This window comes from Caretta caretta, chromosome 12, assembly GCF_965140235.1.
Source record: "Caretta caretta isolate rCarCar2 chromosome 12, rCarCar1.hap1, whole genome shotgun sequence".
NCBI classification, from domain to species: Eukaryota; Metazoa; Chordata; order Testudines; family Cheloniidae; genus Caretta; species Caretta caretta.
In genome coordinates this window covers 819,778-843,719 of record NC_134217.1, presented here as the reverse complement: position 1 = coordinate 843,719, position 23,942 = coordinate 819,778, and the positions used below count along the sequence as shown (strand labels likewise).

The following is a 23,942-nucleotide window of genomic DNA, read 5'->3' as shown; positions in this document are numbered from 1 at the left end:
TTATTCCGCACCTAAATTCTATCTCTTAGAATCACTGGGGACATGAGGGTTTGTCCTTTTTATTTCACCTTTTCCTCCATTCCTCCCTCCTTTCTCTTCTTCTCTTGCATCTTTTGTCCTTTCTCCTCTTCTCCTCCCAGCACCAGGAGGTGTGTGTGTGTGTTTGTGAATCCACTGATCTTCCTTCATGTGGGAACAGATGATACCGATAGATTCTCATTGCAATGTATCAAGGAAGACTATGCTAGGCTGGGGAAGAAGCTTTAGGAAATTGAGGCTCAAGTGATCTTCAGTGGGTTTCTGCCTATTCCTAGAGGTGGGCAACAAAGGTGTGACAAGATTATGACTATCAACAGATGGCTCAGGCAGTGGTGCTGTAAGGAGGGCTTTGGGATGTATGGCCACTGGGAGGCATTCATGGACAGAGGACTGTTCTCTCCGGATGGACTTCATCTGAGTAGGGAAGGAAATAGACTTCTCGGATGGAGGCTGGCACAACTGATTAAGAGAGCTTTAAACTAGGAATCTGGGGGAGATGGTTGGAAGATGTCCAGGTAATCTCCACACCGGATTTTAATATTGAGAGGGAAGAAAACAGCTGTGAGTAGGAGAATGGACATAAGGAGGAAGGGCAGTGTGGATACCAGTCTAATAGGTCATACTGGCAGTAGAATATCAGTGCCTAATCGGGTAAAGAATCTGATTGAGGGCAAACAGCAAAAATTAAGATGTTTGTACACCAATGCAAGGAGCCTAGGTAACAAAATGCAGGAACTAGAGCTACTGGTGCAGGAAGTGAAACCAGATATTGTAGGGATAACAGAAACACGGTGGAATAGTGGTCATGATTGGAGTTCAGGTATGGAAGGGTATGTGCTGTTTAGGAAAGACCGAAATAAAGGCAAAGGTGGTGTAGTAGCATTGTCTATCAATGATGAGGTAGACTGTAAAGAAATAAGAAGCGATGGAATGGATAAGACAGAGTCTGGGCAAAACTCACATTGGGAAAGAAAACTACTAAAGCCTGCCCTAGGATAGTGCTTGGGGTGTGCTATAGACTGCCGGGATCTAATTTGGATATGGATAGAGCCCTCTTTAATGTTTTTAATAAAGTAAATACTAATGGCAACTGTGTGATAATGGGAAATCTTAACTTCCCAGATATAGACTGAGGGATAAGTGCTAATAATAATAATAGGGCTCAGATTTTCCTAGATGTGATAGCTGATGGATTCCTTCATCAAGTAGTTGCTGAACCGACTAGAGGGGATGCCATTTTAGATTTGGTTTTGGTGAGTAGTGAGGACCTCATAGAAGAAATGGTTGTTGGGGACACCCTTGGTTCGAGCGATCATGAGCTAATTCAGTTCAAACTAAATGGAAGGATAAACAAAAATAGATCTGTGACAAGGGTTTTTGATTTCAAAAGGGCTGACTTTCAAAAATTAAGGAAATTAGTTAGGGAAGTGGATTGGACTGAAGAATTTATGGATCGAAAGGTGGAGGAGGCCTGGGATTACTTTAAATCAAAGCTGCAGAAACTATCAGAAGCCTGCATCCCAAGAAAGGGGAAAAAATTCATAGGCAGGAGTTGCAGTCCAAGCTGGATGAGCAAGCATCTCTGAGAGGTGATGAAGAAAAAGCACAAGGCATACAGGGAGTGGAAGATGGGAGGGATCAACAAGGAAAGCTACCTTATCGAGGTCAGAACACGTAGGGATAAAGTGAGAAAGGCTAAAAGTCAAGGAGAGTTGGATCTTGCAAAGGGAATTAAAACCAATAGTAAAAGGTTCTATAGCCATATAAATAAGAAGAAAACAAAGAAAGAAGAAGTGGGACCGCTAAACACTAAGGATGGAGTGCAGGTCAAAGATAATCTAGGCATGGTCCAATATCTAAACAAATACTTTGCCTCAGTCTTTAATGAGGCTAATGAGGAGCTTAGGGATAACGATAGCATGAGAAATGAGAATGAGGCTATGGAGATAGATATTACCATATCCGAGGTAGAAGCCAAAAACTCGAACAGCTTAATGGGACTAAATCGGGGGCCCAGCTAATCTTCCTCCAAGAATATTAAAGGAATTGGCACAAGAAATTGCAAGTCCATTAGCAAGAATTTTTAATGAATCGGTAAACTCAGGGGTTGTACCATATGACTAGAGAATTGCTAACACAGTTCCTATTTTTAAGAAAGGAAAAAAAGTGATCCGGGTAACTACAGGCCTGCTAGTTTGATATCTGTAGTATGCAAGGTCTTGGAAAAAATTTTGAAGGAGAAAGTAGTTAAGGACATTGAGGTCAATGGTAAATGGGACAAAATACAACATGGTTTTACAGAAGGTAGATCGTGCCAAACCAACCGGATCTCCCTCTTTGAGACAGAAACAGATTTTTTAGACAAAGGAAACGCAGTGCATCTAATTTACCTAGATTTCAATAAGGCATTTGATACGGTGCCACATGGGGAATTATTAATTAAATTGGAAAAGATGGGGATCAATATGAAAATTGGAAGGTGGATAAGGAAGTGGTTAAAGGGGAGACTACAGTGGGTCATACTGAAAGGTTAACTGTCAGGCTGGAGGGAGGTTACCAGTGGAGTTCCTCAGGGATCGGTTTTGGGACCAATCTTATTTAATCTTTTTATTACTGACCTTGGCACAAAAAGTGGGAGTGTACTAATAAAGTTTGTGGACGACACAAAGCTGGGACGTATTGCCAATTCAGAGAAGGACCAGGATATTATACAGGAAGATCTGGATGACCTTGTAACCTGGAGTAATAGCAATAGGATGAAATTTAATAGTGAGACGCGTAAGGTCATGCATTTAGGGATTAATAAGAAGAATTTTAGTTATAAGCTGGGGACACATCAATTGGAAGTAAGAGAGGAGGAGAAGGACCTTGGAGTATTGGTTGACCGCAGGATGACTATGAGCCACCAATGTGATATGGCTGTGAAAAAAGCTAATGCAGTCTTGGGATGCATCAGGCAAAGTATTTCCAGTAGAGATAAGGGGTGTTAGTACCATTATAAAAGGCATTCTTCACCTGGAATACTGTGTGCAGTTCTGGTCTCCCATGTTTAAGAAGGATGAATTCAAAGTGGAACAGGTACAGAGAAGGGCTACTAGGATGATCCGAGGAATGGAAAACCTGTCTTATGAAAGGAGACTCAAGGAGCTAGGCTTGTTTAGCCTAACCAAAAGAAGGCTGAGGGGAGATATGATTGCTCTCTATAAATATATCAGAGGGATAAATACCATGGAGGGAGAGGAATTATTTAAGCTCAGTACCAATGTGGACACAAGAACAAATGGATATAAACTGGCCAGCAGGAGGTTTAGACTTGAAATTAGACAAAGGTTTCGAACCATTATCAGAGGAGTTTCAGAGGAACAGCCGTGTTAGTCTGTATTCGCAAAAAGAAAAGGAGTACTTGTGGCACCTTAGAGACTAACCAATTTATTTGAGCATGAGCTTTCGTGAGCCACAGCTCACTTCATCAGATGTGTACCGTGGAAACTGCAGCAGACTTTATATACACACAGAGAATATGAAACAATACCTCCTCCCACCCCACTGTCCTGCTGGTAATAGCTTATCTAAAGTGATCAACAGGTGGGCCATTTCCAGCACAAATCCAGGTTTTCTCACCCTCCACCCCCCCACACAAATTCACTCTCCTGCTGGTGCTAGCCCATCCAAAGTGACAACTCTTTACATAATCAAGTCGGGCTATTTCCTGCATAGATCCAGGTTTTCTCACTTCCCCCCCACCCCCATACACACACAAACTCACTCTCCTGCTGGTAATTACCAGCTATTACCAGCAGGAGAGTGAGTTTGTGTGTGTATGGGGGTGGGGGGGGAAGTGAGAAAACCTGGATCTATGCAGGAAGTAGCCCGACTTGATTATGTAAAGAGTTGTCACTTTGGATGGGCTAGCACCAGCAGGAGAGTGAATTTGTGTGGGGGGGTGGAGGGTGAGAAAACCTGGATTTGTGCTGGAAATGGCCTACCTGTTGATCACTTTAGATAAGCTATTACCAGCAGGACAGTGGGGTGGGAGGAGGTATTGTTTCATATTCTCTGTGTGTATATAAAGTCTGCTGCAGTTTCCACGGTACACATCTGATGAAGTGAGCTGTGGCTCACGAAAGCTCATGCTCAAATAAATTGGTTAGTCTCTAAGGTGCCACAAGTACTCCTTTTCTTTTTATCAGAGGAGTGAAGTTCTGGAACAGCCTTCCAAGGGAAGCAGTGAGGGCAAAAAACCTATCTAGCTTCAAGATTATGCTCAATAAATTTATGGATGAGATGGTATGATGGGACAACATGATTTTGGCAATTAATTGATCTTTGACTCTTCGTGGTAGATGGGGCCCCGTGGCCTTTCATGGGATGTTGGATGGGATGGGATCTGAGTAACTACAGAGAATTCTTTTCTGGGTATCTGGCTGGTGAGTCTTGCCCACATGCTCAGAGTTCAGTTGATCGTCATATTTGGGGTCGGGATGGTATTTTCCCCCAGGGCAGATTGGCAGAAACCCTGGGGGTTTTTCACCTTCCTCTGCAGCATGGGGCACGGGTCACTTGCTGGAGGATTCTCAGCACCTTGAAGTCTTTAAACCATGATTTGAGGACTTCAATACCTCAGAGAAAGGTGAGAGGTTTATTGCAGGAGTGGGTGCATGAGATTCTGTGTCCTGCATTGTGCAGGCCAGACTAGATGATCATGATGATCCCTTCTGACCTTAAAGTCTATGAGTTTATGACTGTTATGGCTGGGTCAAAGACAGCCAGACCTACTGGTCAGAGCCAGAGTCCACACTCACAGGACAGGAGTCATGAGTCAGCTGGGTCAGGATACTGGAAGATCAGAAGCAAAAAACAAACTTGCGGTCACAACCACAAATCAGATGCCAGGAAATCAAGCTAGGGGAGCGGCAGCAGAAAGAGGCAGCACATGGTCCAGAACAGGGAGCAGCCCTGGTGTTCAGACAGCTTCCTCTTCCTGCTGCTGTCTTACGCAGGGCCAGGGGGCCAATTAGCTGCTCTCCAACTCCTCCAACAGGACCTCAGGAGTGGAGCCTCAAACTGGGGCTGAACGTCGTGGGTCCTAGGTAAGCAATTTTCAGCAGGCTTCCAGGTGGAGGGTTGGAGCGTGGCTGCTTCCGTGAACCCTGCAGACCCGTGGGTCATGACAGTGAGTGATCTCTGCCCTGTCAAACTTCCTGCAGGAAACAGTCTCCAGGATCCTGGACACATCCTCTGAGAATAACATGAGGATATCATGATGAGAAATAGGTCTTTGTACCAGGGCTGGGATCCAGGGACAGGTAAACCTCCCAACAAGGATATGTAGCAGGAGCCCCCTGTTTGTAGCAAGGGCCCCAAGTGGCAGGACGAGTGAACAGTTCTTACCTCCAGGAGATGTATGGGATCTTCCATCTGAGTCTCAATGGGACCCATGTTGCTTGGTTTCACAGGATGAGATAACCTGTCCGCACTGCTCCCTGAGTTGGGCTGGCTGCAGGATATATCTGAGAGGCTGGGACAGAGCCTGAAAGACACGTATGACAAGCAGGGTTCTGTCACCCCAGGGGGAGAACAGAGGGTCTGAACCCCAGAGAATAAGCAACTGAACCAACCACTTCCTATTCTGGATCTAGAGGCGGCTTCAGTTTGCTAGCAGGAGACTGTACAGGAGACCTTGCAGCTGGGGGGCGACCCAGGCACTAACATGGGCATGGAAGTTTGAGGAACAGAGCAGAGGCCTGTGTGGGGCTAGGAGGGCAGGGATTGGAGAAACAAGAGCAGAGGATCAAACATGTTGTTAAGGTGGGTCAGGATGATCCCCACTTCAAAGATAGAGAAAGTGAGGCACCAGGTGGGAGAATGACGTGGCCAGGATCATGTTACCACTCAGTGGCAGGGCTGCACTAAAACCTGTTCCCTGCTCTCATCCCTGGACCCTGCTGCCCCTTCTGTATGACCACTCCGGCCATCCTCTCCCAGAGACCATCCCCACCACTCTCCATTACTGGCTTTTTCCACAATGGAAGCAGGCTTGTAACAGAGTTCACTCACCGATAGGTTCCCCTTCCTGGCAAGGCCTGGTGCCACAGCTTTCTTGCTGGGCTAGCACCCTGGCCAAGAGTCGGTAGGGCACTCTGGCAGTTTTTTGCCTGGGAACTCAGCCCTTCAGCCAGGTGACCATCTTTTAGTCCACTCCTTCCTGGGTCGCGCTCATCCTAAACTAAAAGTCCAAAAATGTCTTTGTCATAAATATAAAGGGAAGGGTAAACCCCTTCAAAATCCCTCCTGGCCAGAGGAAAAGTCCTCTCACCTGTAAAGGGTTAAGAAGCTAAAGGTAACCTCGCTGGCACCTGACCAAAATGAGCAATGAGGAGACAGGGGACTTTCAAAAGCTGGGAGGAGGGAGAAAAACAAAGGGTCTGTGTCTGTCTGGGTGATGCTTTTGCCTGGGTCAGAACAGGAATGGAGTCTTAGAACTTTTAGTAAGTAATCGAGCTAGGTATGTGTTAGATTATGATTTCTTTAAATGGCTGAGAAAATAGCTGTGTTAAATAGAATGAATATTCCTGTCTGTGTGTCTTTTTTGTAACTTAAGGTTTTCCCTTTAGGGATTCTCTATGTTTTGAATCTAATTACCCTGGAAGGTATTCACCATCTGATATTACAGAGGTGATTCTTTTCTTTTTTACTTCTATTAAAAGTTTTCTTGTAAGGAAACTAAATGCTTTTTCATTGTTCTAAGATCCAAGGGTTTGAGTCTGTGGTCACCTATGCAAATTGGTGAGGATTTTTACCAAACCTTCCCCAGGAAGTGGGGTGCAAGGGTTGGGAGGATTTTGGGGGGAAAGACGTGTCCAAACTCTGTTTTTTCAGGAACCCAGATAAAGTTTGGTGGTGGCAGTGGAAATCCAAGGGCAAAGGGTAAAATTAATTTGTACCTTGGGGAAGTTTTAACCTAAGCTAGTAAAAGTAAGCTAAGGAGGTTTTCATGCAGGTCCCCACATCTGTACCCTAGAGTTCAGAGTGGGGAAGGAACCTTGACATGGTGGCAGAGTGGTGGGATTAACCTGAAATCATTTTCAGATCAATTTGAGATTTTTTGAACCAGAAAAACAGATTTTAAAAAGGAAATATTTTTTTCCTTTGGGGCCGCTGGAAAGGAGGTCCAACTGAAAGCAGCAAGTTTTTTCTCTGCTTTGGGGCCAGAGCAGAGACAAAAGGGGATTATCTTTGTGAATTGCAGGTTTTCTTTGCCTGGAGGCAGAGTAGTTAACCTCCTGCAGGGAAATTCACAGTCTTCACAAACCTGAGGTTTTTTTCCCCTAAAAGTAAATAGTGGGGTGTTCTATACCCATTTGCCTGGAAACAAAAGTGGTAGGGTTTTTTTTTTTAGGATTTTGATTTTTTTTACAAGGAGCACAGATTTGAAAAGCAATTTTTTTTCCCTTTGGGACTGCTGGAACGGAGGTTTCCAAGTAGTGGAGGTTTTTTGCTTTGATTTGGGGCCAGAGCAGAGACAAAGGGAATTGTCTTTTTCTGTAGGCTGACAATCACTATCAGAGAATAGGTATCCTATTCCAGCACTGCAAAATTTTACAGCCAAGTTTTGTTTGTTTATTTCTAAACCTCGGATGTAAAGTTAGTTAAAAACAGAGAGGTTAGGATGACAGACTCCACAGCTCAACAAAAGCTGGAATTAGCCAGATTTCAGGCTGAGGAAAAACAAAAGGAACATGAAAGACAGATAGAACTCATGCAGCTGGAGAAGGAGGTACAGGAGGCTGCCCACAGGAGGGAAATGGAGGCAAGGAAGCATGTGGAGGAGGAGAAGGAAAAAGAGAGGAAGCATGAACTGGAGATGGAGAAGGTAAAGGCTCAGAAGAATATACCAACAAACCCTAGCAATCCTTCTCCAGGTACCACTTCCCATTACAGAAAGTTCCCCACCTACAAGGCAGGCGATGATACGGAGGCCTTCTTAGAAAACTTCAAAAGGGCCTGCCTTGGGTATAGCATCTCTAACGACCAATACATGGTAGAGCTGAGGCCGCAGCTCAGTGGACCCTTAGCTGTGGTGGTGGCTGAAATGCCTAAAGAACACATGAACAAGTATGAACTGTTTAAATCCAAGGCGAGAGTCAGAATGGGGATAACACCCAAGCATTCTCGTCGGAGGTTCAGAGCCCTAAGGTGGAAACCAGACATGTCATTTACCCAACTTGCCTACCACATTGTGAAACATTGGGATGCCTGGATATCAGGAGCAAGTGTTGAATCTCCAGTAAATTTGCCCTTCCTAATGCAAATGGAACAATTCTTAGAGAGTGTTCCTGAGGAAATAGAAAGCTACATCCTAGATGGGAAGCCCAAAACTGTAATCGAGGCAGGAGAGATTGGAGCCAGATGGGTGGAGGTGGCAGAGAAGAAGAAAACTGGTCGCAGAAGGGACAACCCCAGACCACACCCTATTACCAGGGGCCACCCAAGGCCCCACCTACCTCCCAAAGAACCCTCCAGACACCCTATCGTCCCACCACCCCATTCTCCAGCAACCCGCTTCGCCCCAGTGATCCGTCAGCTGGACGATGTTTTAAATGTAACAATCTGGGGCATGTAAAGGCCAACTGCCCCAAGAACCCCAACAGATTACAGTTCATTGCACCGGGATCACACCAGGGATCCACAGGCCCAGATACCTCCCAGATACCCTTGGAGAGGAGGGAAACAGGTGGAGCTCACTCTCTAATCCATTTGGTTTAGCTCCAGGCTCATTCTGTAATCAGCTTGGCTAGGCCCCAGGCTGTGCAGACCAGGGGAAAGCATCCTGTTACAGGCCTGGTCTGCCCACTCCTACTCTTACTGGCCTGGGGTCCTTCTTCCCCATTTCAGACCTGGTTTCCAGAGGGTCCGAGTAACACAAGCCCCACTGCCTGGAACTGGAGATTGCTTGTTCTGGTGACTCTGACATTCAGGCCCTTCATCATTCAGAGGGTGACAGGTGTGGTGAGGGGGCTGGAGAAACCCCACTGCTAAGCGGAAAGAAGTTAAAGGATGGGGATTCTGGGAGATGATGGGTTCGTTTGCCCTGCTGTGGGAAGTGGAGCTGGAGACTGGAGATACCATGTGAACAAGATTATCTGATGCTCTCTTCATGTCCGAGAGGCTGGAGCCTCCTCCCAGAAACGCTCTCAGGAGTGAAGGTTCAAGGACTTCTCTGGGGAGCTCCTTCCTAGGAACAAAACCAGGGTGGTACGATGATGGAGATGTCTGTCCCAGAGCTAGGAAGCCAGGAATGGCGGAAGCTCCCAGCCAGGCTATGCATCGGGGATCCCATTTCTCCCCCAAGAGACCCACATGCCCCAAAGAGTAAATAGCTCTTACCTCCAAGAGGTCATTGTCCCCATCTTGGGATCAGGCTTTAAGTATTAGGCATAAGTGCACTGTCGCATGCCCTGCTCTCCTGGGCTAACCTTCTCACCACAGCCCGGGCATGCTCTTTTTGTCAATGGGCAGAGCACGTCCTGCGCTGATTTCCCTTTGCAGGATCTCTGACAGGTGTTGCTGCTACTCCATGAAGATTGCCAGCTGCATCTGGAGCTCTTCTGCACTTCCTACTGCTTCTCTTGGTTTTCTAGGAGCTTCTGGAGAACCCCTAGACCTGCTTTGGCTGCTTAACCAGTTCCTGGAACTGAAGTGGAAAATCCAGTGACCAGCTTGGTCCCTCAATAGGCCCACTTGGAAGGACAGACCTTCCTTCAGCAACCAAGACTTCCATCAGCCCTCACGGATCACAGGGGGAATTAAATCCTGCCGACTATGCAAATCATAAACAAATCTGTTCATTGTTACATGCTCCCTGGTGACCAGGCACAGAATCACAACCCTCTCGCTGGCCTAATGTCCCCCATTGATGGTCCCTCGAACACCATGGCAGTTTCTCAGCCTCTGGCCAGGTCACCACCTATAGTCCACCCTTCCAGGGCCCAGCTTGCCTCACACTAAAAGTCCAAAGAGGTCTTTCCACAGAAAGAAGCCCTTGTGCCCTCGGTGGGGCTCTTGCTCAGCCTGCAGCCCCCTTGCTGTTTTTGGTAACCCTTTCTGGGTGCATGTATGCCCCCTTCTTTGACACTGGTAGCAGCCCAGGGCCCTGTACCCAACAGCTAGGTCTGCTCTTTTCTCTTTGCTGAAGTTTTCCCTGGCTACTTCCTACCTGTCTTCTCAAGTTCCCCTCAGGACTTTTCTTGCTGCTCTGAGCTTCCTACCTTATTCTCATTCCAGTTCATAGTCCAGCTGGGTTTTTATCACCGCTGAAGTCTGGCCTTATAGGGGGAGCTACATGGTCCCCCTCAGGTAGGGCTCATTCTGTAATCAGTTTGGCTGGGCCCCAAGCTCTGCAGCCCAGGGGAAAGCACCCTATTACAAGCCTTCTCTGCCCAGTCCTGCTGATACTGGGCTGGGGTCCTTGCTCCCCATTTCAGAGCTGGTTTCCAGAGGGGCCGAGTACACACAGGCTCCACCAGCTACAGCTGGAGTTTTTCTTCTTCTGGGGACTGTGACATTCAGGCCCTTCATCTTTCAGAGGGTGACAGGTGTGATGAGGGGGCTGGAGAAACCCCACTGCTGATCAGAAGGAGGTCAAAGAGTCCAGACTCTGGGAGCTGAAGGGTTCGTTTGTTCTGCTTGGGAAAGTGGAAAGCGGAGATGCCATGGGAACAAGACGGCATGATGCTCTCTTCCAGAAACACTCTCAGGAGTCCAGTATCAAGGACATCTCTGGGGAGCCTCTTGCTAGGGAACAAACAAGTGTGGAACATTGATGGAAACGTCTCTGTCCTGAGGCTGGGATCAAGGGGTGGGGGAAGCTATCAGCCAGACGATGTGTCAGGGATCCCATTTCTCCCCCAAGAGACCCCCATGTCCCGAGGAGTCCATGGCTCTTACCTCCAGGAAGGAGCAGGGTCTTCCATCTAAGCCTCTTTGAGAGCCGGCGTTGCTTGCTTTGATGGGACGAGGTGACCAGTCCGCACTGCTCTGTGATGTGGCTCAGCTCCGGGAGGTTGGGAGGCTGTGCCAGATCCCAGGGCCTGGGAGAGAGCTGGGAAGGAGGCTCTTATTTATTTCCCATCCAGAGACCCCATAGAAGGGCCAAGGGAGAATAAAGGGCAGGAGGTGAAGCTAGTCCTGAGCATCTGTCCAACCCCCACCTCCTCAAAAGTGGATCTTTCCGAGCTTCAGTGGGGCTGGGGCCGTGGCCCTGACACAACGGCCTTTCTGCACCATATGGGGCAGGGAGAGCTCTGCCTGGGAGCAGGGGGAATGGGATGGGGATGGGTTTGAGGGAAAGAGCTCCTGTCCCAGAGGAAGGAATCTGAGAGGGGAGAGAGTGCCAGGGGGCTCCATTTCCCCTTCCACTAGCTCCCCACTTACAGGGACCAGAGCAGTACCTGCAGCAGGGAGCGGGAGTTGCTGGTGGCCTCAGAGGCACAGCCCCTCCAGTGCCTCGGGCACCTGGCGCAAGTGCCGGATGATGTGGACCTGGTGCCTAATATTGGCCGTGACGGCCTCCTGCTGCAAGGGATTGAGAACCTGTCATAGACTCAGACGCTCATGAGGAATCAGGGGGGATTAAGGGCACCTGGAACCAGCAGCATTTGCACCCAGCGCCTGCCCACCTCTGCGGGATGGATTCACCCTCCTGACCCCCAGAATGGAGTCTTGTTGTCCTTTCGAGTGACCTCCAGTGGCAACCCCCTTCCTTGTAGGGTGAGCTCCTGCCACCGCCCCCTCAGTGCCCCTGACAGCTGTTCCACCTCCAATCCTCAGCCCAAGTTCTCAGAACCATCTCCTCCACCTCTACCCAGGAAGGGCAGGGAGGCGGCTCTAGCAGGAGGGAGAAGGGATTCTGGCAGCAGTGAAGTGGGATGGGGGGAGGTTGAGACCTGTCCCAAAGTCATCCCGGCCATTCATGCTGAAGCCACAGCATGGCAGCCCTGGGGAATGGGGCAGATCAGCAGCCCCTGCTGACTGAATCCTCCCGTTCTCTCTAGAGCGGGTCCAACCCTGCCAGCAGCAGGACAAGCTTCCCCCGCCCATGTGCCTCACAACTGCCTGGGCTGTCACCATGACCCGTCAGTCCCTGGCCTCCCAGGCTGCAAGTGATGGGAGCAACTCTGGGTGGTGGCTCGGGTGACAGGAGAGGCTTGCAGAGGGCACTTAGGGGACACTGCTGCTCTTCCCAAGAGCGATAACACCGTGTCCTAAGAACATAAGTCCCTGATGAGGCAATGCTTGTCATTAATTAACCTTGCTAAAGAGCTGGGTTGGAGCTGCTCCAGGGACAAGCTGGCTCCCTCCTGCTCATGGAGGTGAATTCATCTCCCTTCCCAGGAGCACCTCCTCTCACCCTCATTCCCCACCAGGCTCCTTGCTGCCAGGCCAGCGAATGGCCATAGGATGGGAATGAGGCCTGGGCCCTGCCTCAATCTCCTGAGTCTAATGCAGCCCCTTACCTTGTCCCCCATCAGCTGCTGGCCTTTCCCTAGGAGGGAGTATGTGAGGAGCAGCCCAGCCTGCCTGACATGCAGCAGGGGGTCGTGGATGGCCAGCACTGCCGTGCGGAGGAAAAATCTTCTCTGCTTCTCTGAAAAGAACTTCCTGAAGACCTAAAACCAACCATATGTGAGGCTTCAGCAGATTGCCCAGAACCAGGCTCCAAATTCTGGACTAGAATGGCATCTCCGTCTAGTGGCTCCAGGAGGCAGCCACCCCCACTCCCATGCTCTGGCAGAGCGTCCTTACCTCCCCGACCCTGGCTGTGTTCTTGTAGCCCAGGAGCCTGCTGTCCTGGTGCCAGTCCCAGACCCACAGGTCTTCGGCCTCATGGATGGTCAGGCCCAGGAAAGAGAGACACACACATTTGTATCCTTCTAATCCCATTGGTGGCTGCACAGTGGGCAGAGTCCTCGCTGCGTGCCTGGCCCAACACAATTGCAGGGGGTGGTGTAGAACACCGAAAGAGATAGAGATAGACTCATCCCCCAGCAGGGGTCAATCTGAGAGAAATTGGCTGGGGTCCCAGTCTCACTCTTCTAGCGGGTGCCATTTCCCAGCTGAGTTCCTTACCCCTCTGGTGCAGCAGCAGCTGGTAGAGCCAGTAAACCCCCTCCCTAGCCTGCTGGCTGATGTCCTTCGATGGGTCACAGATGAACAAAGCCAGATTTGCCACATGGTGACACATCCTGGGGAATTCGGCTGAGTTTTAATGGAAGGGAGAGGGAGAGGGAACTCCATCAGCATTTTCCTGTCAGCTCCCAGTCCCCAGCCCGGGCCAGGACTCTCCTTCCCCTTAGCCCCTCTGCAGGAGATGCTAGAGAATAGGAGCTATAACTAGACCCTTAATTTTCTCTCCCTACAAGGGAGCCTGGAGCACAGGGATGTGGGCAGGGCCTTCCATGAGGATTTGCTTCCCTGGCTGCTCCAGGATGACAGGAAGGCATGAATCTGGAGCAGCGTTCCCTTAAAAGCCCAGAGTCCTCACTTAACCAGGACAAGAACTTGACTCAAGCCAAGCTCTTTTCATAGATTCATAGATATTTAGGTCAGAAGGAACCATTATGAGAAAACAATCTTTAGATATTTTTTCCTCAAAAATCCAATTTAAATAAAAAAAATCAGATTATTTGATTTTTTAAAAAAAGTCATTGATTTTTATCCACCCTCTACCCTAGTCTGACCTCCTGCACAATGCAGGCCACAGAATTTCACCCACCACTCCTAAAAAAAAAAACACCTCACACCTATATCTGTGCTATTGAAGTCCTCAAATCGTAGTTTAAAGACTTCAAGGAGCAGAGAATCCTCCAGCAAGTGACCCGTGACCCATGCTACAGAGGAAGGCGAAAAACCTCCAGGGCCTCTTCCAATCTGCCCTGGAGGAAAATTCCTTCCCGACCCCAAATATGGCGATCAGCTAAACCCTAAGCATATGGGCAAGATTCATCAGCCAGATACTACAGAAAATTCTTTCCTGAGTAACTCAGATCTCACCCCATCTAGTAGCCCATCACAGGCCATTGGGCCTATTTATCATGAATATTTAATTACCAAAACCATGTTATCCCATCATACCATCTCCTCCATAAACTTATCGAGTTTAATCTTAAAGCCAGATAGATCTTTTACCCCCACTGCTTCCCTTGGAAGGCTATTCCAAAACTTCACTCCTCTGATGTTTAAAAACCTTCGTCTAATTTCTAGTCTAAATTTCCTAGTGGCCCGTTTATATCTATTTGTTCTTGTGTCCACTTTGGTACTGAGCTTAAATAACTCCTCTCCCTCTCCGGTATTTATCCCTCTGATATATTTATAGAGAGCAATCATATCTCCCCTCAGCCTTCTTTTGGTTAGGCTAAACAAGCCTAGCTCCTTGAGTCTCCTTTCATAAGACAGGTTTTCCATTCCTCGGATCATCCTAGTAGCCCTTCTCTGTACCTGTTCCACTTTGAATTCATCCTTCTTAAACATGGGAGACCAGAACTGCACACAGTATTCCAGGTGAGGTCTCACCTGTGCCTTGTATAACAGTACTAAAACCTCCTTATCCCTACTGGAAATACCTCTCCTGATGCATCCCAAGACCACATTAGGTTTTTTCACAGCCATATCACATTGGCGGTTCATAGTCATCCTATGATCAACCAATACTCCAAGGTCCTTTTCCTCCTCCGTTACTTCTAATTGATGCGTCCCTAGCTTATAACTAAAATTCTTGTTATTAATCCCTAAATGCATGATCTTACACTTCTCACTATTAAATTTCATCCTATTACTATTACTCCAGTTTACAAGGTCATCCAGATCCTCCTGTAGAGTATCCCTGTCCTTCTCTAAATCGGCAATACCTCCCAGGCTTTGTACCATCCGCAAACTTTATTAGTACACTCCCACTTTTTGTGCCAAGGTCAGTAATAAAAAGATTAAATAAAATTGGTCCCAAAACCGATCCTTGAGGAACTCCACTGGTAACCTCCCTCCAGCCTGACAGTTCACCTTTCAGTAGGACCCGTTGTAGTCTCCCCTTTAACCAATTCCTTATCCACCTTCCAATTTTCATATTGATCCCCATCTTATCCAATTTAACTAATAATTCCCCATGTGGCACGGTATCAAATGCCTTACTGAAATCTAGGTAAATTAGATCCACTGCGTTTCCTTTGTCTAAAAAATCTGTTTCTGTCTCAAAGAGGGAGATCAGGCTGGTTTGGCACGATCTACCTTCTGTAAAACCATGTTGTATTTTGTCCCATTTACCATTGACTTCAATGTCCTTAACTACTTTCTCCTTCAAAATTTTTTCCAAGACCTTGCATAGTACAGATGTCAAACTAACAGGCCTATAATTACCCAGATCACTTTTTTTCCCCTTTCTTAAAAATAGGAACTATGTTAGCAATTCTCCAATCATACAGTACAACCCCTGAGTTTACAGTTTCATTAAAAATTCTTGCTAATGGGCTTGCAATTTCTTGTGCCAATTCCTTTAATATTCTTGGAGGAAGATTAGCTGGGCCGCCCGATTTAGTCCCATTAAGCTGTTTGAGTTTTGCTTCTGCCTCAGATACGGTGATGTCTACCTCCATATCCTCATTCCCATTTGTCATGTTACCATTATCCCTAAGCTCCTCATTAGCCTCATTAAAGACTGAGGCAAAGTATTTGTTTAGATATTGGACCATGCCTAGATTATCCTTGACCTCCACTCCACCCTAAGTGTTTAGCGGTCCCACTTCTTCTTTCTTTGTTTTCTTCTTATTTATATGACTATAGAACCTTTTACTATTGGTTTTAATTCCCTTTGCAAGGTCCAACTCTCCTTGACTTTTAGCCTGTCTCACTTTATTCCTACATGTTCTGACCTCAATAAGGTAGGTTTCCTTGCTGATCTCTCCCTTCTTCCACTCCCTATATGCTGTCTGCTTTTTCTTCATCACCTCTCTGAGATGCTTGCTCATCCAGCTTGGTCTACAACTCCTGCCTATGATTTTTTTCCCCTTACTTGGGATGCAGGCGTCCGATAGCTTCTGCAGCTTTGATTTAAAATAATCCCAGGCCTCCTCTACCTTTAGATCCATAAATTATTCAGTCCAATCCACTTCCCTAACTAATTTCCTTAATTTTTGAAAGTCAGACCTTTTGAAATCAAAAACCCTAGCTGCAGATTTATTTTTATTAATCCTTCCATTCAGTTTGAACTGCATTAGCTCATGATCACTTGATCCAAGATTATCCCCTACAACCATTTCTTCTATGAGGTCCTCACTACTCACCAAAACCAAATCTAAAATGGCATCCCCTCTAGTAGGTTCAGCAACTACTTGATGAAGGAATCCATCAGCTATCGCATCTAGGAAAATCTGAGCCCTATTATTATTACTAGCACTCGTCCTCCAGTGTATATCTGGGAAGTTAAAGTCTCCCATGATCACACAGTTTCCATTAGTATTTACTTTATTAAAAACATTAAAGAGGGCTCTATCCATATCCAAATTAGATCCCGGTGGTCTATAGCACACCCCAAGCACTATCCCAGGGGAGGTTCTAATAGTTTTCTTCCCCAATTTAATTTTTGCCCAGGCGGACTCTGTCTTATCCATCCCATCGCTTCTTATTTCTTTACAATCTGCCTCATCATTGATCTACAATGCTACTCCACCACCTTTACCTTTATTTCTGTCTTTCCTAAACAGCACATACCCCTCAATACCTGTAGCCCAGTCATGACCACTATTCCACCCTGTTTCTTTTATCCCTAGAATATGTGGTTTCACTTCCTGCACCACTAGCTCTAGTTCCTCCATTTTGTTACCCAGGCTCCTCGCTTTAGTGTACAAACATCTTAATTTTTGCTGTTTGGCCTCGCTCACATTCTGTACCCTATTAGGCACGGTCATTTTACTACCAGTATAACCTATTAGACTTGTATCTATACTGCCCTTCCTCCTACCCATGGCTGTATCCACTCTTACTTCATTTTCTTTCCTCTCAATGCTAAATTCTGGTGTGGAGATTACCTGGGCATCTCCCAACCATCTCCCCCTAATTCCTAGTTTAAAGCTCTCTTAATCAGTTGTGCCAGCCTCCATCCGAGAAGTCTATTTCCTTCCCTACTCAGATGAAGTCCATCCCAAGAGAACTGTCCTCTCTCCATGAATGCCTCCCAGTGGCCATACATCCCAAAGCCCTCCTTATAGCACCACTGCCTAAGCCATCTGTTGATAGTCATAATCTTGTCACACCTTTGTTGTGCTTCTCTAGGAACAGGCAGAATCCCACTAAAGATCACCTGAGCCTCAATTTCCTTAAGCGTCTTCCCCAGCCTAGCATAGTCTCCTTTAATAGTTTCCAGCGAGAATTTAGCCGTATCATTTGTTCCCACATGAAGGATAATTAGGGGATTCTTTCCCGCTCCCATTAGAATCCTTTTCAACCTCAGGTCTACATCCCGTATCTTAGCCCCTGGAAGACAGCACACCCTCCTATTCTCCGGATCAGCTCTGGTTACAGGCCTATCTATTCTTCTCAGTAAAGAGTCCCCAATCACATAGACCTGTCTTTTCCTAGTGACGGTGCTATTCTCCAGTCTATCTCCTGTTCCCTCTGGCTGCAAGTTCTTTCCATTCCTATTCTCCCTTGTAATCCTCTTTAACCCATCCTGTATCCTCCTGGGGCCCATATTTGGTGTAATCTCCATTAACTCTTCCCCTTTTTCCTATAGGACTAGCTGCTCTTCTCTTCTTCCTTGCCCTTCCACCTTCAGTGACTACCTGCTGAGCCCCTTCTTCATTTTCCAACTCTGCATACCTATTCTTAAGCTCTATTTCTCCTTCACTAGCCCGTCTTTTCCTCTGCCTGGTTCTTTTAGTCACATGCTTCCACTGACCACTTTCCTCACCCAGTCTCCCCTCAGAATTCCCCAGCCCTGCTCAGAGCTTACCTCAGGGCTTTGGTCTCCTTCCCCTGGTGAACCTAGTTTAAAGCCCTCCTCACTAGATTAGCCAGCCTGCTTGCGAAGATGCTCTTCCCTCATCTGGCTCTTAATCTGAAGGCTGAAGTTACAATTCCCTGTTCGGGCGCTTGGGGCTCCTCTTCAACAGTACAGCACACAGTCCGCTTAAGCCCCCACCCAGTAATCTGGGGAAACTAACCAGGGCCACTGGGTGCCTCTAAGAGGCAGTACTTTCCCCACTCACCAGCACTGAGTGGAGAAAAGAAACTTTAATAAAAAGGAGGAAAATCACCTTGTCTTAACTTTGGAAAACACCACAATCAGGATTCATAACACGACACTATGAGCAAAACACCCACCCACAGTACGCTGGGCGGTGTCCTTTTGCCTCGGGCTCTGAAATCCAGAGACCAAAAGCTCTTTGGAAGAGCCCCTCCCTTCACTGCACCTCACTCCCAGCTGCTGTCCTGGGTCAATGAAAACCCAGAGATCACCTCTCACCTCCTGGGGAGAAAGCCCCTTTCTCCCTCCCCTGTCTGCCCACATTGCCGGTCACTTGCCATTCCACCCTGTCACTGCTCTGCTGCCCACCCTCTCCCCTCTGGGATGTCTTGCGGTCCCACTAAGAGCGGTGCAGGCTCCCTAAAAGCAGCGGCCACCAGAGCCCGAACAGTAGCCCCATCCCTTCCTCTTGACTCCATGCACCTGCATCACCCCTTCTCCCCAAGGCCCCACTCCTGCGCTGACTCTTCCCCCCAAGACCCCGCCTCCCGATCACTGCTCTCCGCCCCCTCCCCACCCTCCCTTGCCATTACGGTCATTACAAAGTGGTAAGGCAGAGCCCTCCCATTTCTAAAAGTCCTGGAGCATTGTGCCCCCCCGTTCACGCACCCCTGGGTCCCGGCGCTTCACACAGCTCTCACTGATCTCAGCTGTTAGCGAGGGAGCCTCACGGCTCGCGCAGACTCGGCAGTTTCCTGCCTGAGAGACACTGTCCCAAAGCAGGTCTAACGCTTAGACCTGGTTCTTGGGGATTTCAGATCTGTTGATCTGCGTGAAGACTCTCCATTGAGTCTCAGTCAGCTCTGGTATCGGACAGAGAAGAACAAGAGGGTCAAATGGTGCCAGGAACCCTTCAGAAGAACCCACCCCACCAAGGACCAACACTTGTCTCCTCCCGCTCTCAGCTCCACTGAGAAGTTTTGGGGGGTCACGCCTCGCCTTTCTCACCCTAGGGGCCTGGGAGAGCAGCCATAGCCAGGTGCCCCAGTGGTGCAATTGGTTAGCGCGCAGCACTGATAGGGCAGTGCTGAGAAGAGCTATGCTGAGGTTGTGAGTTCAGGCCTCACCTGGAGCACTGGTTTTCATTAACCAAATGGCTTCACCCACTTGTTTGTTTGGCCCTGTGGAGTGTAGAATGCCAGCCCGGGGGACACTGAGGATGGGGGAGGACTCAAAAATGCCCCCTTCAATTATTCCCTCCCCTCCAGAGTGCAGGTCAGAATCTACAATCCTTTCTCCCCCACCAGCCACTGTGCCAGGATCCCTCAAGTCCTGCGGATCCTTGACGCCTGGGGAGGGAAAGAAGCAAGGTAGCCATTTTGTTAGAGGGCTTTCTCTTCCCTTGCCCTCTTCCCCAGTTCTTGTCACGCAAGCAGCAAGCAGCAAAAGACCAGAAGTCCGAAGTGCAGACAATGCGATGTTTCCTGGGGTTAGTTTCCAAGGAAGCATATTCTGAAGCCCTTCACACCACTGGGGCTTATCTCTATACACCGATAGACTCTTTTCCCCAGTGTTCCCTTCCCAGCTCCGACACTGCAAAGCGTTTACCCCGCGTCCCCCTTCCCGGCTCCGATGCTGCAGAGCCTTGCCTGTGTCTCTCTTCCCTGTTCCCATTCCCCCACTTCGCAAACATGATTCCAATTTCCACTTCCACTTCCTGTTTGACTCCAGATTATATGGTAATATTCTCAGCTATACCTTAACCAATCATTTTACTGAAATGTAATTAACCAATCCTAATATATTGTAACATAATTCTCTAACCAATTATATCCCACTACACTAATGAACTTACACATAGCAAAATTAATTATACAACAGTCAGAAACAATTAGAGAACCAGACAGATTGACAACAGAAAAGTGGGGGCCATAAAGATAAAAGATATTGAAATGAGGGTTTCACAACCACAACCATTGAGAAGGGATTTCTTGCCAGACAGGAGGCTCTCTTAAGATCTGTTTCTGTATCTGGTAGTGATGGGCACTATCAGGACAGGATCGTCTTCCTAACCGCCCAGTACCACCGTATTTCAGTGGGACGGGTTGGGGATGTGAGGATGTGACCGTTCGTTTCCCAGTTTATGGCTGCCCCTGCAGCTTAGCCAAAGGCCTTAGCCTAAGAACCCAACCTCAGACTCTCCTTGGGAGAGAAGGCCCGCACACAGGCAGACTGTGATTTTGATTCATTGTTTTGCACCCCGTAACTAGCTAAGTGATGAAAACACACAGTAAAAATACACTGTGATAAAAAAAAGCCTGTACTCTTAAAGTATAGGCTTTACAGGCGGGCCTGAATATCTCTATTCTAACAAGGATCGTTTGGGAAATTAGCCTTTGCTGGCAAAGTTTGTCTCTGTTCCTATTTCACCTTCCGGTGTTATGCAGAGGGATCTTTGGCATATTTTTGCGAGCTTAATAACTATCTCCGAAACTGTATTTACTCAAACTTCAAAATTGGTGTCACCTGATTTTTGCATCGCCCTGTGAAAAAACAGCGGACACGTGGGGCTTTCTGCAGGGCGTCATGATGCTAAAGTTGGGGAATTCAATCGCTGTACTCGTGTGTGGGGGGGTGTTTCTCCACAGCTGACTCAGAGCTTCCAGCCTCGGGCTGACCCTGCCTCACTGCCAGGCACACCGGGCTGTTAGCTGCACCCACTGTCCTTGCCAGGGGTCCCGGCTGAACCCTGCGGGTGACTCTGCAGGTGGAGAAGGTGCTGTGTAGTGATGTAGAGCAGGTGCAGGAAGGAGCCGGTGTCACTATTCAAATTCTGAATTGCACAATTTTCCAAAGTTGGGAGTGTCCAAAACCAATTCTAACGGGAAGGCGAATGCAGAGCAGTTACACTGGAGGGGCCCAGACCTGCAGTGGGGGCACAGTGGAAATTAATAATGGGAAGATCATTTGTTAAATTAGTCGTCACTGACAAGATTTGTCTCTGTTCTTATCTCACGTTATGGTGTTATTTAGAGGAATCGGTACATATTTTTACTGTAGTAATTAAAATCTTAACTTTATTTAATCAAGCCAAAAACTTTGCGTCACTTATTTTTTCTCTCTCCTAGCAGGAATGAATTGAATTTTGTGACATTCTGGAAAGTGCAGAGAGAATAACTGTGGGGAATTCAGTCTCTGTGTTTGTGAGCTGATGTTTTCCTCTCACAGTTCAGTGCCTGCATGGAAATCCTAAGAGGGATCTAAGGGCTGGTGTACGCTGGACACTTAACTGGCAGAGCTACGTGTCTCAGGGTGTGAAAAATCCACACCCCCAAGCCAATATAGTTAAGCTGACCTAAGCCAGCTGGTTAGATAGAGCTAAATAGAAGGAAAAATTGTTCCGTCAATGTAACTATTACAGCAATGGGAAAACCCCTCCACTCGCTGTAGCAACTGTCTACTCCAAAGTGCTATCGCAGTGTCACAGCAGTGCTTTAAGAAGTGTAGACAACCTCAGAGTGAGACCAGATCTGGCTCCAGTTCACATGCTGCAGCACTAAGATTGCAGTAGTCATAACATTCTTGTGCTTCCATCGTTGGCAGGATTTGAACCTGCATGGGGTGACCCCAATGGAATTCAAGTCTATCACCTTAACCACTCGGCCACAACTACGTGATGTATGGCTATTTCACTACACTATGATTCAGTTCTCACAGAATTGTCACTTCAAATTGCTCAGATCCACTTCCCCAGCACAATCACGGCTGTGCATTAGTGTAAGTGTGTCCATGGCTGAATAGCAAGAATTCCTGCCCTTTTCCCTTCCGGCTGGAGCACGATGAGAGTGTGTTTGTGTTAACGACATTGCTGTAGATCATTGTTCATTCCCCAAATTGACAATTCAGACAGTCCCTTTCCAAGTCAAATCTCCAGCACATCACTCCAATAGCAGGGGTCAGGATTTCTCTGGGGCATGGACATTTTTCAGGGGGTTGGTGCATGAACTCAGCCTTGCATGTTTCATGGACTAACAAGAGCAGGAAATTGTGTCTCTGTGTTTTCCCCAGTGACTCCTACATCCCACCCCCAACATCTTCTGCGTGAACGAGGATGGGTCATTCAGAAAATCATCTTGTTTGGACGTAAAGATGTGAAATGATGGGAAAATTGACCCTTCTTCCTAGTTTAAATTCTGTAACTTCTACATTGGACAATAATACTCAGCTCTTCACTGGCCGTATGAGGTCCGGGGCTGGGGAAGGAATGTGTTCGGAGACATGACTCAGCATGACAGACTCAGGGTTCTGGATCCAACCCAGCCAGCAAAGCACTGACACATGGAAAGGAGGTGTCCACGGATCCCATTCGCCACCACCGCGCAATGGGAGCTGATGTTCAGTTCCACCATGTCTCCGAAGTCCTTTCCGGAGTCACTGTCTCTTGAACATCACATTGGGGCGGCTCACCCCTCACAGTGATATCCTGCTCCGGCTACAGATTGCATGGCAGCTCCACAGTCCAGATCCCCAGTGGGATTTAGTGGTCTGCCGTATGAGAGACAATAACTCCACCGGAGAACCACAAATGTTCAAACTATAAAAAAGTGACCTCTGCATTGTAGGCCACACTCACTGCTGGGGACCTACACCGGGATAGGGCTGACACTCAGAGGAGCTCTGTGCTTCTGGTCTACATGGAATTATTTGGGCATTAAATCTATCAGGATGAAGGGGTTCGAGTTACCTGTGCCCTGTTCCTTTAAGGCATTGGAGCAATGCTAGGGAGATTGAAGGAAAAGGACCTAGGGGTGACAGTGGACGAGAAGCTGGATATGAGTCAGCAGTGTGCCCTTGTTGCCAAGAAGGCCAATGGCATTTTGGGATGTATAAGTAGGGGCATAGCGAGCAGATCGAGGGACGTGATTGTTCCCCTCTATTCGACATTGGTGAGGCCTCATCTGGAGTACTGTGTCCAGTTTTGGGCCCCACACTACAAGAAGGATGTGGATAAATTGGAGAGAGTCCAGCGAAGGGCAACAAAAATGATTAGGGGTCTGGAACACATGAGTTATGAGGAGAGGCTGAGGGAGCTGGGATTGTTTAGCCTGCAGAAGAGAAGAATGAGGGGGGATTTGATAGCTGCTTTCAACTACCTGAAAGGGGGTTCCAAAGAGGATGGCTCTAGACTGTTCTCAATGGTAGCAGATGACAGAACGAGGAGTAATGGTCTCAAGTTGCAGTGGGGGAGGTTTAGATTGGATATTAGGAAAAACTTTTTCACTAAGATGGTGGTGAAACACTGGAATGCGTTACCTAGGGAGGTGGTAGAATCTCCTTCCTTAGAGGTTTTTAAGATCAGGCTTGACAAAGCCCTGGCTGGGATGATTTAACTGGGAATTGGTCCTGCTTTGAGCAGGGGGTTGGACTAGATGACCTTCTGGGGTCCCTTCCAACCCTGATATTCTATGATTCTATGATTCTTTGTAATTGACTTGGACACCTTACAACACAAACCGCTCAATTGACACTACTCTCTCTGAAAAAAGAAAAGGAGGACCTGTGGCACCTTAGAGACTAACAAATTTATTGGAGCATAAGCTTTTGTGAGCTACAGCTCACTTCATCCGATGCAGTGAGCTGTAGCTCACGAAAGCTTATGCTCAAATAAATT

General features: G+C 47.7%; 1 non-coding gene across 1 annotated transcript; it reads right to left on the bottom strand.

Annotated features, from left to right (window-relative positions):
* Positions 1-21,862: 21,862 nt before the first annotated feature.
* Positions 21,863-21,944, bottom strand: TRNAS-UGA (transfer RNA serine (anticodon UGA)). Its single transcript has one exon. It is a non-coding gene; the product is annotated as a tRNA-Ser (tRNA).
* Positions 21,945-23,942: the final 1,998 nt, after the last annotated feature.